This window comes from Vipera berus (genome assembly GCF_964194415.1).
Source record: "Vipera berus genome assembly, chromosome: 1".
Taxonomy (NCBI): domain Eukaryota; kingdom Metazoa; phylum Chordata; class Lepidosauria; order Squamata; family Viperidae; genus Vipera; species Vipera berus.
In genome coordinates this window covers 7,061,948-7,078,442 of record NC_138202.1, presented here as the reverse complement: position 1 = coordinate 7,078,442, position 16,495 = coordinate 7,061,948, and positions in this window count along the sequence as shown.

The following is a 16,495-nucleotide window of genomic DNA, read 5'->3' as shown; positions in this document are numbered from 1 at the left end:
GTGCAGTTAGATAAATGATAGATATAGATACAGTATATTAAGATAGATAGATAGATAGATAGATAGATAGATAGATAGATAGATAGATAGATAGATAGATAGATAGATATGATAGAGAGAGGGAGACATGACAGCAGTATCCCAGTATCTGAGGGGCTGCCACAAGGAAGAACACCAGAGGGAAGGACGAGAAACAATAGTTGGAAACTGATCAAAGAGAGAAGCAACCTGAATTAAGGAGAAACTTCCTGACAGTGAGGACAATCAACAGTGGAACAGCTTTGACTCCAGAAATCGTGGGCGCTCCATCAATGGAGGTTTTTAAGAGGAGACTAGACAGTCACTGTCTGAGACGGTATAGGTTCTCCTGCTTGAGTCGGGGGCTGGACTTCCAGCTCCTATTCTATCTATTCTATTCTATTCTATTCTATTCTATTCTATTCTATTCTATGTCTATTCTATTCTATTTATGCTTTCTATTCTATTCTATTCTATTCTATTCTTTTCTATTCTATTCCATTCCATTCCATTCTCTCCATCCATTCCATTCTATTCTATTCTATTCTATTCTATTCTATTCTATTCTATTCTATTCTATTCTATTCTATTCTATTCTATTCTATTCTATTCTATTCCATTCCATTTGTTCTATCTATCTATTCTATCTATTCTATTCTATTCTATTCTATCTATTCTATTCTAATTCTAATTCTATTTTATTCTATTCTATTCTATTCTATTCTATTCTATTCTATTCTATTCTATTCTATCTATTCTCTAATTCTGTTCCGTTCCATTCGTTTCTATTCTATTCTGTTCTATTCTATTCTATTCTATTCTATTCTATTCTATTCTATTCTATTCTATTCATTCTATTCTATTCTATTCTATTCTATTCTATTCTATCTATTCTATTCTATTCTATCCTAATGTTCATTAATTTATCTTGCATGCCAGCATTCCCGGAGATTTTGCACATTTAACAATGTCAACAAATCTCAGTTGATTTTTCAAAAACATTGAAAACAGCTATTCCAGAGATCCTTCCCTTCATATGGAGTTGCCCTTCTTATTTTTGACTTTCCATTGTAGTATTGTTGCAATTTTGCTTTTACATTGACTATTGCAAATTGTCTTTTATTTACAACTGAGGGGTTTTCAATTGTGCTCTGGATGTTTTAACTGTATTACACATTCTGATGAGAGCCTTTGTTAAATTGTGGCAGGGTTAAAAACATGTTTACTCTGTTAAATAAAATGAGGTAAGATAAAACAAAATAATTTGAGGTTATTCTCACTTGAGAATGCTACAGGTGGTCCTCAACTTGGAGCCTTGGTGGAGCAGTGGGCTAATGCCTCCTTAAGTAACACCAGCTGCCTGCAATTAGTGCAGGTTCGCATCCCACCAGGCTCAAGGTTGACTCAGCCTTCCATCCTTCCCAGGTAGGTAAAATGAGGACCCAGATCGTTGGGGGCAATAAGCTGACTTTGTAATAATGCCGCTTGGGGTGTGTGTGTGAAAGCCCTAATAAGCAGGCATATACATAGAATGAAGGCTACTGCTAAGCTTGTAAGCCGCCCTGAGTCTTCGGAGAAGGGCGGGATATAAATGGAATTAAAAAAAAAACTTACAACCGCAACTGAGACTAACTTTTCTGCCGCTAAGCGAGACAGTTGTTAAGTGAGTTTTGCCCCATTTTATGACCTATCTTACTACAGTCGTTAAGTGAATCACTGCAGTTGTTAAGCTAGTAACACGGTTGTTAAGTGGATCTGACTTCCCTTGATTTTGCTGGTCAGAAATGCCAGAAGGGGATCACATGACCCCGGGACTCTGCAACCGTCATAAGTACGAGCCAGTTGCCAAGCGTCTGAATTTTGATCATGTGACCATGGAGGAGGCTGCAATAGTCGTAAGTGTGAAAAACGGTCCTAAGTCACTATTTTCAGTGCCGTTGTAATTTCAAACAGGCACTAAACGAACTGTTGTAAATTGAGGACTACCTGTATAGGCAGACTAGAATACAAATCAATGTACCATTGAAGAAAAAAAAGAAGAAGAAGAAGAAGAAGAAGAAGAAGAAGAAGAAGAAGAAGAAGAGGAGGAGGAGGAGGAGGAGGAGGAGGAGGAGGAGGAGGAGGAGGGATTGGACAACCGTTCGTCTGAAATGGTGAGTAGGGTTTGCTGCCCAAGCAGGTGGGTGGATTAGAAAAGGGGTCTTCAAACTTGGCCCTTTTATGACTTCTGGACTTCAACTCCCAGAATTCCTCAGTCAGCCATTTTGATGAAACTGCGAGCTTGGATCCAGACCAGGGGTCTTCAAACTTGGCCCTTTTATGACTTGTGGACTTCAACTCCCAGAATTCCTCACTCGGCCATTTTGATGAAACTGAGGGCTTGGATCCAGACCAGGGGTCTTCAAACTTGGCCCTTTTATGACTTGTGGACTTCAACGTCCAGAATTCCTCAGCCAGGCACACATGGACTAGATGACCTAATCCACTAGGTTGGACTAGATGACCTACCAGGTCCCTTCCGACTCTGTTAATCTATTTTAATCAGAAGGAAAACAAAATTCATTGAGATGCACAACTCACTGCCTGGCTGAGGAATTCTGGGAGTTGAAGTCCACAAGTCATAAAAGGGTCAGGTTTGAAGACCCCTGTACAAGAAGACCTCCAAGGTCTCTTCCAATTTGGTTATTCTGTAATTCTGGGATTCTGCAAGCGTGGCGAATACCTGTAGCTCAGGTGTATTCCATCCACAGACACATCAACCTGCAAGCAGCCTACCAACCCCTCAGGATCCAAATCAGCCGCACAGCCAACCAGAGACAGCACCGAGCCTCGTCCATCCCGCGCAATCCCCCCCTCCAACCAGCAGTTCACCTCCCAAGGACCCTCGCCTGATGTAACCTCCTCATCACATGACTCATCACAAGCCTCTGATGATTCACACCTGACCCATCACAAGACCCTCGCTTGACACACCCACACCTGAAGCCCTGATAAAGAGAACACTTGACATCCCCTAAACTCCTCTGAAGATGTTACCTAGCCTGGTAACAAAACTTCAGAAACCAACCCGCAACCTTCACCCCCATTCTGTGATTCTGTAATTCCTTAATTCCGTAGTTCCATCTGTTGTTCTGTCCTGTTCTGTTGTGTTGTTCCGTTGTTTCATTCTGTTGTTCTGTTCTGTTGTTCTGTTGTTCTGTTGTTCCATTGTTCTATTCTTTTGTTGTTCTGTTGTTTTTCCGTTGTTCTGTTGTTCTGTTCTTCCATTGTTCTGTTACAGTAGTGGAAAACTCAAAAAACCATGTTAGGGACAGACCATCAGGGGGAAAAAAATATCTATGCAATTGCTATTTGTATTGTACCTTAAAGGCACAATAATCCATCAAATTCTCAAGCACAGTTTAGGAAAACATTTCTCAACCTTGGCAACTTTAAGACAACCTGGACTTCAGCGCCCAGAGTTCTCCGGTCAGTTGCCAAGTGCCTAAATTCTGAACAATTCACCCGCGACGGTCGTGTGAAAAACGGGCAGAAGTCATTTTTTTTTCCAGGGCTGCATGAACCGTTGTAAGTCGAGGACCACCTCTATTTTCTAATATGGATTCGCTGGATTGCATTGTTTTGATTGCTGCATCGATTGTTTGTTGTTCGTCTGATTTTGGTGCATAGCGGTAGAAGAGGCCCTTTGGAATCGGCTTCAAGTAATTTATAGGCCTTGAGACAGACGCAATCTTTAAACTTCTAAGACTCTTGTTCCTGTGACCTTTAACTGGGAGAAACGCCGCATCATAGGGCAACAGTTTTTGAGCCAAGGTACCACGAATTTCCCCGTTTACAAATACAGAACGTGCCCCCAAACGTGGGACCCCTGCGTCCTGAAGGAATAAAGCGAGGGGAGGTTGTGGCTGATTCAGCGCCACGGTTTGTCCTTCCATCTGTCCCTAAAAATACGGCGGTAACTCTAGGACTACCTGTAAATGATTTGAAGAATGAATGAATGAATGAATGAATGAATGAATGAATGAATGAATGAATTGTGCTGGCTGGGGAATTCTGGGAATTGAAAACCACAGATCTTCAAGTTGCTCACGCTGAGAAATGCTGGGTTAGAGGGCATAATTTTCAGAAGTGAGATAGCAGCCTCCGGCCTTTCTTTCCTAGGAGAGGATTCATGAAGGTAAAGTCTCTTTGAAGCTTTGAAATTCTCTCTTTTTTATTTTTTCCTTTCTGGAACGCTTGCCTGAGAGGCCAAGAATAATAGAATAATAGTCTCTCTCATCTGCTGACTACCAGAGTTAGTCCCGTTTCTCTGCTCCGTTCCCACGCATGGATTTTTCTTTTTTTTTCCCTTTTTTTAAAAAAAGCCATTTATCACTGGATGGTGCACACTAGGTTTGGCAGGAATTGCTGGGTTTGCAACAGGCGTCTCCAGGTGAGGCAAGCCTTATCAGCATAGGATACCGGAGGATGTTGGCGTAATGGTGTAATGACTCACGAACCGGTGTTTTAATTCAGAGATTCAGTTCAAACCTCTGCTGGGATCCTCTCTGCCATTCCAAAGCTGCAGTCGGGGGAAAGTTGCCAGAGGATATGTTGGGAGGCACACTGAGGCTTGTGCTGTTGTATTCCTTGCTTTGAATGTGTAAGCCAGAGAGGAGAAAATATAAAGAAGGGGTGGGGGGGGGAAGAAGCAACGGAGCCCAAAGTAAACCAAAATATGGAGGGAGGGAGGGGAGGAGGGAGGGGAGGAGGGAGAAGGGGGGGAGGAAGGGGAGGGGAGGAGGAAGGAGGGAGGGGAAGAAGGAAGGGAGGGGAGCGGAGGGAAGGAGAAAGGAAGGAAGGGAGGGAAGGAGGAAGGAATGGAGCAAGAAGGAAGGAAGGAAGGAAGGAAGGAAGGGAAGGAAGGAAGGAAGGGGAGGGTATGAAGAAGGAGGGGAGGAGGGAAGGAAGAGGAGAGGAGGAGGGAGGAGGGAGGAAAGAAGGGAGGGGAGAAGGGAGGGAAGGAAGGAGGGGAAGGGAGAAGAAAGGAAGGGAAGAAGGGAGGGAGGGGAGGAGGAAGGGAGGGAGGGAGGGGGAGAAGGGAGGGAGGGGGAGAAGGGAGGGAGGGGAGGAGAGAGAAGGAGGAAGGAAGGAAAGGAAGGAAGGAAGGAAGGAAGGAAGGAAGGGGAGGGTATGAAGAAGGAGGGGAGGAGGGAAGAGGAGAGGAGGAGGGAGGAGGGAGGAAAGAAGGGAGGGAAGGAAGGAGGGGAAGGGAGAAGGAAGGGAGGGAGGGAGGGCGGGAAGAAGGAAAGGGAGGGGAGGAGGAAGGGAGGGAGGGAGGGGGAGAAGGGAGGAAGGAAGGAAAGGGGAGGGGGGAAAAGAAAAGAAGGGAGGGGAGAAGGAAGGGAGCATTTTCATTTTATTTGGGGTTTTATTCCTAGGTTGTTTTTCTTTCCTCTGGTTGGTCTTATTTTGATTTCCTTTATTATTGCCTTTTTTCTTTGTTTATTGACAACCATCGATGGATCATCATTTCAGAGATATTTCCTTACAGAGAAACAGAAAGACCACCAGTGGGCAAATGAGCAGTGGGAGCAAGAGTGACTTCCGACTTCCTACTGGCTTCCCCATTGAGTTTCTTTGTGGGAATCTGGCGGAAAGCAATGGAAATCTTCCTTCCTTCCTTCCTTCCTTCCTTCCTTCCTTCCTTCCTTCCTTCCTTCCTTCCTTCCTTCCCTTCCTTTCCCCCCCTCTTCCTCCCTCCCTTTCACCTTCTCCTTCCACTTTCCTTCCCTTCCCAGCAGGCAGTAAGTGGCTGCTGCCAGGTGACAGAGAGAGTGAGGGATTGCAAGACTGCCTCGGAAACTGTCTTGGAAGATTGAAAAGGAAGATCAGATGACCGCAGCAACACAGCGGTAGCACTGAACCAGCCACAACGTCCCCTAATTTTACGCCTTCTCGGCTTTGGGGGCATGTTCTGTAAATTAGCCGATTTGTGATACTTTGGCTCAAAAACTGTTGCCCCATGATGCGGCGTTTCGCCCAGTTAAAGGTCACAGCAACAAGAGTTTTAGAAGTTTATAGATTACGTCTGTCTCAAGGCCTATAAATTACTTGAAGCCGATTCTAAAGGGCCTCTTCTTCCACTATGCACCAAGCAGACGAATGACAATCGACGCAGCAATAAAAACAATGCAATCCAGCAAATCCATAATAGGAAACAGAGATGGTCCTCGACTTACAACGGTTCATTTAGTTACTGTTCGATGTTACAGCAGCCCTGGGAAAAAATGACTTATGACATTATCACACGACTGTTGCAGCATCCCCCGGGGTCACATCATCAAAATTCAGATGCTTGGAAATTGACTCCTATTTATGACGCTCACATGATCTCCTTTTGCGCCCTTCTGACGAGCAAAGCCAAAGGGCAAGCCAGTTTCACTTAACAACCCTGTTACTAACTTAACAAGTGAAGGGATTCACTTAACAACTGTGGCAAGAGAAGTTGTAAAAGGGGGCAAAACCCATGTAACAAGATTGTTGGGGGCAATTAAGCTGACTTTGTAATAATGCTGCTTGGGGTCTGTGTGAAAGCCCTAATAAGCAGGCATATACATAGAATGAAGGCTACTGCTAAGCTTGTAAGCCGCCCTGAGTCTTCGGAGAAGGGCGGGATATAAATGGAATTTAAAAAAAACTGTCTCACTTAGCAACAGAAAAATTCAGTTGTGCTCGTAAGTCGAGGAAGTAAAAAAAAGATAAATAAAATAAAGGCAACTCAGAGTCCTTTAGGGTCGGTTTAGTTTTGATGTGATGATCAAAACTAAAAAAATAACAAAACGTGAAATAAGTGCTAAAACGTCACACACTTGAAAACCCTGAGGACTAGCCGCTTAGTTTACTTGCAGGTCCTATGCAATGGCTCATCGTATACAATTCTTGGTAGCTTGCAAAGAGATTGCAAAACCTTGGAAGGTTTCTTCTTGTAGGACAGACAACCCGTTTACAAATACAGATGGTCCTCGACTTAACGACCGCAAATTGAGCCCAGTAATTTCTGTTGCTAAGTGAAACATTTGTTAAGGAGGTTTGACCCATTTTTATGACCTTCCTTGCCACAGTTGTTAAGGGAATTGCTGCAGTTGTTAAATTAGTCAAGTTGTTGTTAAGCAAATCCGGCTTCCCTCCGCTTTGATTTTGCTTGTCAGAAGGTCGCAAAAGGGGATCACGTGACCCTGGGACATTGCGACCGTCAGAAATATGAGTCAGTTGCCAAGTGTCTGAATTTTGATCATGTGACCTGATTGGAGACATCACCCTGCAGATCTACAGATAGACCTCAACTACAATGTACACGGAAGTTACAAGACTGAAAAAAGGGACTTATGACCCTAACCCATTGCAGCATCGCCAGGAAGGAAGGAAGGAAGGAAGAAAGGAAGGGAAGAAAGAAGGAAGGAAGGAAAGAAAGAAGGGAAGGAAGGAAGGAAGGAAAGAAAGAAAGAAAGAAAGAAAGAAAGAAAGAAAGAAAGAAAGAAAGAAAGAAAGAAAGAAGGGAAGGGAAGGAAGGGAAGAAGGGAAGGAAGGAAAAAAAGAAAGAAGGAAGGAAGAAAGAAGGAAGGAAGGAAAGAAAGAAGGGAAGGAAAGAAAGAAAGAAGGAAGGAAGGAAGGAAGAAAAGAAAAAAGAGAAGGAAAGGAAGAAGGGAAGGAAGGAAGGAAAGAAAGAAAAAAGAAAGAAAGAAAGAAAAAAGGAAGAAAAGAAAGAAGGGAAGGAAGGAAGGAAAGAAAGAAAGAAGAAAGGAAAGAAGAAAAGAAAGAAAAAGAAGGGAAGAAAGGAAGGAAGGAAAGAAAGAAAAAAGAAAGAAAGAAAGAGAAGAGAGAGAGAGAGAGAGAGAGAGAGAGAGAGAGAGAGAGAGAGAGAGAGAGAGAGAGAGAGAGAGAATGGTCCCTTCTGACAGGCACCCCAGAGACACTGGGGTAATGTCTCCTCTTTAAGCTGAAATATATAGAATAGAATAGAATAGAATAGAATAGGATAGGATAGGATAGGATAGGATAGGATAGGATAGGATAGGATAGGATAGGATAGGATAGGATAGGATAGGATAGGATAGGATAGGATAGGATAGAATAGAATAGAATAGGAGCTGGAAGGGACCTTGGAGGTCTTCTAGTCCAGCCCATATAGTCCAGCCCATGTATATATTGTATTGCCCTCCATCTGATTGGGCTTCCTATGTTTTATTTTCTTATGAAAACACGAAGAAAAGCTTTAAATATACCTGGGAGGGGAGGGAGGAGGGCAACGATTACATAAGCCTTTAAAAAAAGGGGGGGGGAAGAGAAAGGGAAACGGTTGCTAACGAATTTTCTCTTCGTCGCTTGATCTCTCCCGGCTTCTGCCGTTTCTCTGTTACAGCATGTGCCACTGCTCTGAAGTGAAAACAGCTTTTTCCACTGTTGGAAACACTAAAACCACATTGCCGCACGAAGGAGACAACAGATGGGGACTTAATAACCATAGAAACGTGTTCCTCATTACCTCGGCTCCGGTGTTTGTTTGTTTTTTCTCCCCCTCTCTGGAAGAGAGGCGGGTTTTGCCTCCCAAATTTCACCCACAAATGGAAACCCGAAGGCGGTTTGGCCTTTCAGGAAGTCCTCGACTTACGGCCACAACTGTCGCTAAGTGGGACGGTGGTGAAGTGAGCTTTGCGACCCCCACCCCTTACAGCCTTTCCTGCCACGGTTGTTTAAGGGAATCACTGCAGTCATTAAGTTTGTCACACGGTCGTTAAGCAAATCCGGCTCTCCCGCCCCCCCCCACCTTGACTTCGCTTGTCAGAAGGTCGCAAAAGGGGATCACATGATGCCGGGACGCTGTGACTGTCGTAAGTGCGAGTCAGCTGCCAAGCATTCTAATTTTGATCCCTTGACCGTAGGGATGCTGCACAGGTCATAAGTGTGACAAAGGGTCACAGTGAACTTGAGGACCCCCTGTACATATTTCCCCTCAGGTTAGGAATTTGTAACTGTTTGAAGAAAGAAAGGTGAGATTATTATTAAAGATTTCCAAATGTATCTGCTGGATTTTCATCGCTGGGTCTCCAGATAGTCCTCGATTTACAACCACTTGTTTAGTGACAATTTGAAGTTGCAACAGCACTGAAAAAAGTGAGACTATTTTTCAGATGAATGACCGTTGCATTTCCACAGTCATGTGATCCAAATTCAGATGCTTGGCAACCGGCTCATATTTATGACGGTTTGCAGCGTCCCAGGGTCACGTGATCCCCTTTTGTGACCTTCTGACAAGCAAAGTCCATGGGGAAACCAGATTCGCTTAACGACTGTGTGACTCACTTAACAACTGCAGCGATTCACTTAATAACGGCGGTGAGAAAGGTCGTAAAACAGGGCAATCAAGGAGAGAAGCAACTTAGAACTAAGGAGAAACTTCCTAAAAGTGAGAACAATTCACCAGTGGAACTACCTGCCTCCAGAAGCGGTGAATGCTCCAATATTGGAAGTTTTTAAGGAGAGACTGGACAGCCATTTGTCTGAAATGGTATAGGGTTTCCTGCCTGAGCAGGGGGTTGGACTAGATGACCTCCAAGGTCAACATCATCATCATCATCATTATATTATTTTATAAACATTCTCTTTCATTCTAAAACACAATGTCAATTTCAATCCTTTCAACCCCCTATTTTCCTTTCACGCGTTTGTCTATTGTAGCCAAAGATTTTAGCCCATTTTATCCTACATTCTTTTGCTTGTTCTTCTTCCGTCTCACATTTCAATCCCTATTCGGGTCCTCCACATACGACTATAACGGGGACCAGAATTTCTGCCGCTAAGCAAAACACCTGTTAAGTGAGGCGGCCCAATTTGTGTGGCCGTTTTTGCTACGTTCGTTAAACAAATCACAATTGTGAGGAGAATCTGGCTCCCCCCCCCATTGAGTTTGCTTGTCAGAAAGTTGAAAATGACGCTGCAACCGTCATTTAATTTATTTATAAAATTTACTGGCTGCCCATTTTACCACAGTGTAACTCTGGGTGGCTTACAATTACGTCTTAGTTAAAACAAAACAAAACAGAAAATCTAAAATCAAACCCTAAATAAATGTCTGTTGCCAGTCACCCAAATTTTGATCATGTGACCCTGGGGATGCCGGAACGGTCGTAAGTGCGAGGACTGGACCTCAGTCATCTTTTGTCAGCGCTGTTGCGGCTTTGAACGGTCGCTAAATGAACGGTTGTAATTCGAGGACTACCTGTACTGCACAGGCTCTCTCGCTGTCAACAACCTTTGTCAACTCCTGATGAATTCAGTCCTAGCCATTTTTTCCCCTCCCAAATATTATCTATATATGAGCTATTTTTATATGCTGTTATCTATTTTTTCCATAGTCAGAAGCCAGAGATCACCCTAAGAAAAAGACCATAACTGGATAAATTTGAATTGAGGGAATGAGTATTGATGAAAATTAATTGCCTATAAAATAAGGCACCGCTAATTGATCTCCCCTCTGTGTATAGATACATCCCGTTTCTGCTAGCTCTGAAGCAAGTTTAACAGTTCTGACTCCCAGCTCATTGTGTATTGTCACTTCCAATTATTTGTGACCCAGTGGATTGCTGGTCCGCGACATTTTGTTTTCTGGTAAACGCCTTCCTTGTGTCATCAGTGACAGAATCTAGTCTTGTGTTTTAGTAGCCTCTGGTTCGATTGCTTTAGAAGAGTGGTGTGGAATGATGGCCCTTGAATAGAACAGAACAGAACAGAACAGAACAGAACAGAACAGAACAGAATAGAATTACAGAATGGAATGGAGTGGAGTGGAGTGGAGTGGAGTGGAGTGGAGTGGAGTGGAGTGGAAAGGAAAGGAAAGGAAAGGAAAGGAAAGGAAAGGAAAGGAAAGGAAAGGAAAGGAAAGGAAAGGAAAGGAAAGAAGGAAAGGAAAGGAAAGGAAAGGAAAGGAAAGGAAAGGAAAGGAAAGGAAAGGAAAGGAAAGGAAAGGAAAGGAAAGGAAAGGAAAGGAAAGGAAAGGAATAGAATAAACAGTTGGAAGGGACCTTGGAGGTCATCTAGTCCAACCCCCTGCTCAGGCAGGAAACCCTATACCATTTCGGACAAATGGCTGTCCAGTCTCTTCTTAAAAACTTCCAGTGTTGGAGCATTCACCGCTTCTGGAGGCAGGTTGTTCCGCTGGTTAATTGTTCTCACTGTCAGGAAGTTTCTCCTTAGTTCCAGGTTGCTTCTCTCCTTGACTTGTTTCCATCCGTTGCTTCTTGTCCTGCCTTCAGGATCTTTGGAGAATAGCTTGACCCCCCCTTCTTTGGGGCAGCCCCCCAAATATTGGAAGACTGCTATCACGTCACCCCTCGTCCTTCTCTTCATTAAACCAGAGATACCCAATTCCTGCAACCGTTCTTTGTATGTTTTAGCCTCCAGTCCCCTGATCATCTTTGTTGCATATATGTATATATATGTATATGTGTGTTATGTAGGTGTATAGATAGATATATACTTTCTTGGGAGAAGGCAACAGAATTTCATTTTTAATGTGGGCCAGTATGCTCATAGTAAAAAATGACAATATCTTATCTTATCTTATCTTATCTTATCTTATCTTATCTTATCTTATCTTATCTTATCTTATCTTATCTTATCTTATCTTATCTTATCTTATCTTATCTTATCTTACCTTACCTTACCTTACCTTACCTTACCTTACCTTACCTTACCTTACCTTATCTAAAACAAGAACCAAGGTGGAGCAATTGTGAGGGTTTTTTTCCTCTCACAGTTTTCCTGTTTTTCCAAGCTATTCATGCTCTATAAACAGTTGTTCTGTACCAAGGTCATTTACCAGCTCCTCTCCATAAGTAGGTCAATCTTCCCTACGTAGAGAGGTAAACAGTGGGAAAATTGGTCAGAGAACCAGTATGGCATACTGGTTAAGGTGCTGACCTAGAAATCAGGAAAACGTGAGTTCTTGTCCCGCCTTAGGTCTGAAGGCTGGATGATTGGCTTTGGGCTAATCACTAGGAGATGATGATAACGATAATGATAATGATAACAACAACAACAACAACAACAACAACAACAACAACAACAACAACAACAACAACAACATAATAATAATAATAATAATAATAATAATAATAATAATAATAATAATAATAATAATAATATAGAGTTGGAAGGGACCTGGGAGGTCTTCTAGTCTAACCCTCTGCTCAGGCAGGAAACGCTATAACCATTCAGACAAAGATGGTAAATTCTAGTCCTGCCTTAGGCATGAAAGCAGCTGAGTGACTTTCGGCCAATCACAGGAGACAGTAAATTCTAGTCCCACCTTAGACTTTGGCCCAATCACAGGAGACGGTAAATTCTAGTCCCCCCCTTATGCATGAAAGCCAGCTGGGTGACTTTGGGCCAATCACAGGAGACGGTAAATTCTAGTCCCGCCTTAGGCGTGAAAGCCAGCTGGGTGACTTTGGGCCAATCACAGGAGACGGTAAATTCTAGTCCCGCCTTAGGCGTGAAAGCCAGCTGGGTGACTTTGGGCCAATCACAGGAGACGGTAAATTCTAGTCCCGCCTTAGGCGTGAAAGCCAGCTGGGTGACTTTGGGCCAATCACAGGAGACGGTAAATTCTAGTCCCGCCTTAGGCGTGAAAGCCAGCTGGGTGACTTTGGGCCAATCACAGGAGACGGTAAATTCTAGTCCCGCCTTAGGCGTGAAAACCAGCTGGGTGACTTTAGGCCAATCACAGGAGACAGTAAATTCTAGTCCCGCCTTAGGCGTGAAAGCCAGCTGGGTGACTTTGGGCCAATCACTCAGTTCAACCCACCTCACAGGGTTGTGGTAGGGAAAATGGTAGGAGAAAAGAGTATTACCACTCGCCACTTTGAGATTCTCATAAAGTAATAGCAACTGCAATAGCACTTAGACTTATATACCACTTATATAGCACTTTACAGCCCTCGCTTATATAAACACATCAAAATCTGATCTAATAAAGTCAGGGGCATGGTTATTTTGGACAGAAGATAGGTAAGGAGAGGCTCCATCCAAGAAAATAATCCTCTGAAGCTAAAAAGTAGGTTATTTAGGATACCTATTTATTTATCATTTATTTATTAAACTGGCATAGTTTATTTGGCCACAGTCTTCTAAGTCTTCCGATGTTTAACTACAATAAACATACAGTGGAGGAAATGAGGCATCCACGGTAAACAGAAACATCATTAACTGAAATTAGGGTGAAAATCAAAATAAATAAGATGGGGAGGCACAAACATAAGACATGGTGAGACTCGTCCAATTCATCAAATAAATTCTGGAAGTCCTCCAGTTACAACAGAGTTTGGAAGACAGCAAAGACGGAGCTTGTGCATTTTCTGGAAGAAGCTATGGAAAGCCACGCTCTGAAGCTCTCAAGCTTCTAAGCCATGGAGGACTTTAAAGCTTAAAAACAACACTTTGAATTTCACTGAGAAATCTACTGGAAAATTCTGCATGCCCCATGTTGGCTGGGGACTTTTGCCAATCATCAGGAGATGGTAAGTTGATGGTAAGTCCTAGTGATTGGCCCAAAGTCACCCAGCTGGCTTTCCCCCCCCTAAGGTGGGACTAGAATTCACCGTCTCCTGGTGATTGGTGCCAAATCACCCAGCTGGCTTTTTTCCCTAAGGCCGGACTAGAACTCACCATCTCCTGGTGATTGGCCCAAAGTCACCCAGCTGGCTTTTCCCCCCTAAGGTGGGACTAGAATTCACCGTCTCCTGGTGATTGGTGCAAAGTCACCCAGCTGGCTTTTTTCCCTAAGGCCGGACTAGAACTCACCGTCTCCTGGTGATTGGCCCAAAGTCACCCAGCTGGCTTTTTCCCCCTTAGATGGGACTAGAATTCACTGTCTCCTGGTGATTGGCTTAAAGTCACCCAGTTGGCTTTTTCCCCTAAGGTGGGACTAGAACTCACCGTCTCCTGGTGATTGGCCCAAAGTCACCCAGCTGGCTTTTTCCCCCTTAGATGGGACTAGAATTCACTGTCTCCTGGTGATTGGCTTAAAGTCACCCAGTTGGCTTTTTCCCCTAAGGTGGGACTAGAACTCACCGTCTCCTGGTGATTGGCCCAAAGTCACCCAGGCTGTTGCCTTTACTCTGTATTTCTCAGTCCCCAAATACAGAGTCATCAAGCCCAGTTGTACACCAGTTGTAACTGTGAAAACCAGCCGTCACTTTTTTCAGTGTAGCTGTAACTTGAACCATTTTTGACACTTACGACCATTGCAGCATCCCCATGGGCACGTGATCAAACTTCAGACGCTTGGCAACTGACTCATATTTATGACGGTTGCAACGTCCCTGGGGGATCCCCTTTTGTGACTTTCTGACAAGCAAAGTCAGAATGAGGAAGCCAGATTCACTTAACAAATGTGTTACTCCTTTAACAACTGCAGTGATTCACTCAACAATGTTGGCAAAAAGGTTCATAAGCTGGGGCACAACTCACCTAACAACGTACTTGCTAAGCAGCAGAAATGTTGGGCTCCACCACAGTTATAAGTCAAGAGTGGCCTGCAGCATTCGGGACAAAAGTCTCAAGTGGTGTTTAAGTCTCCTCTCCAATTTTTTTGGTCTTCCCCATTGAAAAGAATAACAGAACGGCGGAATAACAGAATACAGAACGATAGAATAACAGCTGGGAGGGACCTTGGAGGTCTTCTAGTCCAACCCCTGCTCAAGGCAGGAGACCTTATATCATCACGGTCAAATGGTTGTCCAGTCTCTTCTTAAAAGCCTCCAGTTTTGGAGTCTCCACTACTTCTGGAGGCAAGTCGCTCCACTAATCAAAGCTCTGTCTGTCTGTTTCTTTGTCTGCCTGTTCCACTGGTTTATTGTTCCCACTGTCAGGAAATTTCTCCTTAGTCCTAGGCGGGTTCTCACCTTGATTAGTTTCCATCTGTTGCTTCTTAACAAAAAAAGAGAGTTGGAAGGTACCTTGGAGGTCATCTAGTCCAACCCCTTGCTCAGGCAGGAAACTCTATACCATTTCAGTGGCTGTCCAGTCTCTTCTTAACAACTTCCAGTGTCGGAGCATTCACGGCTTCTGGAGGCAGGTTGTTCCACTGGTTAATTGTTCTCACTGTCAGGAAATTTCTCCTTAGTTCTAGGTTGCTTCTCTCCTTGATGAGTTTCCATCCGTTGCTTCTTAAAAGAAAAATAGAGTTGGAAGGGAGCTTGGAGGTCATCCAGTCCAACCTCCTGCTCAGGTAGGAGACCCTTATACCATTTCAGACAAATAGTTGTCCGGTCTCTTCTTAAAAACTTCCAGTGTCGGAGCATTCACCGCTTCTGGAGGCAGGTGGTTCCGCTGGTTAATTGTCCTCACTTGTCAGGAAGTTCCTCCTTAGTTCTAGGTTGCTTCTCTCTTTGGTTAGTGTCCATCCGTTGCTTCTTGTCCTGCCTTCAGACGCTTTGGGGAACAGCTTGACTCCCTCTCTTCTTTGGGGCAGCCCCTGAGATATTGGAAGACGGCTATCGTGGCTTCTTCCTCCTTGTCAGAAACTTTACTTTTTCCTCCTCTGCAATGCTGGCTTGCAGTGTCGCCTCCTCGGTGACCTAGTTTCTCTCTCGGAGGGTTAAGCTCTCCCCACGGTACGTGGCAGCCTCTCTGGCAACTTTTCCAGCCAGACGACGCCCGTTTAAGCTAATGTTCCCGGCCTTCAGAAACCCTGGTGCTACCTCCATCTCCTTCACGGCGGGTGCCGCCTTTTAGCAGCTCAAACCATATTCCACTAAATTAGAGCCACGTTGATTTAGACAATTACTGGGTCAATCGCGCCTCCAATTCTGGGTGTCACGCCGAGATAACAGCCGCTGGGGTGGGGGGTGGGGGTGTTGAGGGGGGTGGGGAAGCAGAGAGGATTGGGGGGGAAAGGAAAGGAAAGAAATAGCGGACAGCTGGAACGGTGAGCCGCAATCTGCGAGGCTGTGATTTTCACCGGAAAAAGAAAAAGTACAATAAACGCCTCCGAAGGGCAAATGATAAATGATGTGTTTGGGATATTTTGAGAATTCAGAGGGGATTGAGGACTGTCCTTGAACCCCTGACCCAGCATCCCGGGATGACTTCATCACACTCTACTTGGGTGTCCCTAGCTTCCTCCCTTCCTGCCACTGTGGTTAAGCGAATCACAGCAGGCCTTAAGGGAGACATGTGGTCGTTAAATGAATCTGACTTTGCTTTTTGGAAGCCAGCTAGGAAGGTCGCAAAAGGGGACCACGAGACCCTGGGGACGCTGCACCCGTCGTAAATACAGGCAGGTTGCCAAGTGCCCCAATTCTTAACATCATGCCAAGCCTCTGAATTTTGATCATGTGACTTTCCTGCAATCGTCGTAAGTGTGAGGACCAGTCGCAAGTCACTTATCCCGGTGATGTTTTAACTTCAAACAGTCATTAAACAGGTAAGTCCAGAA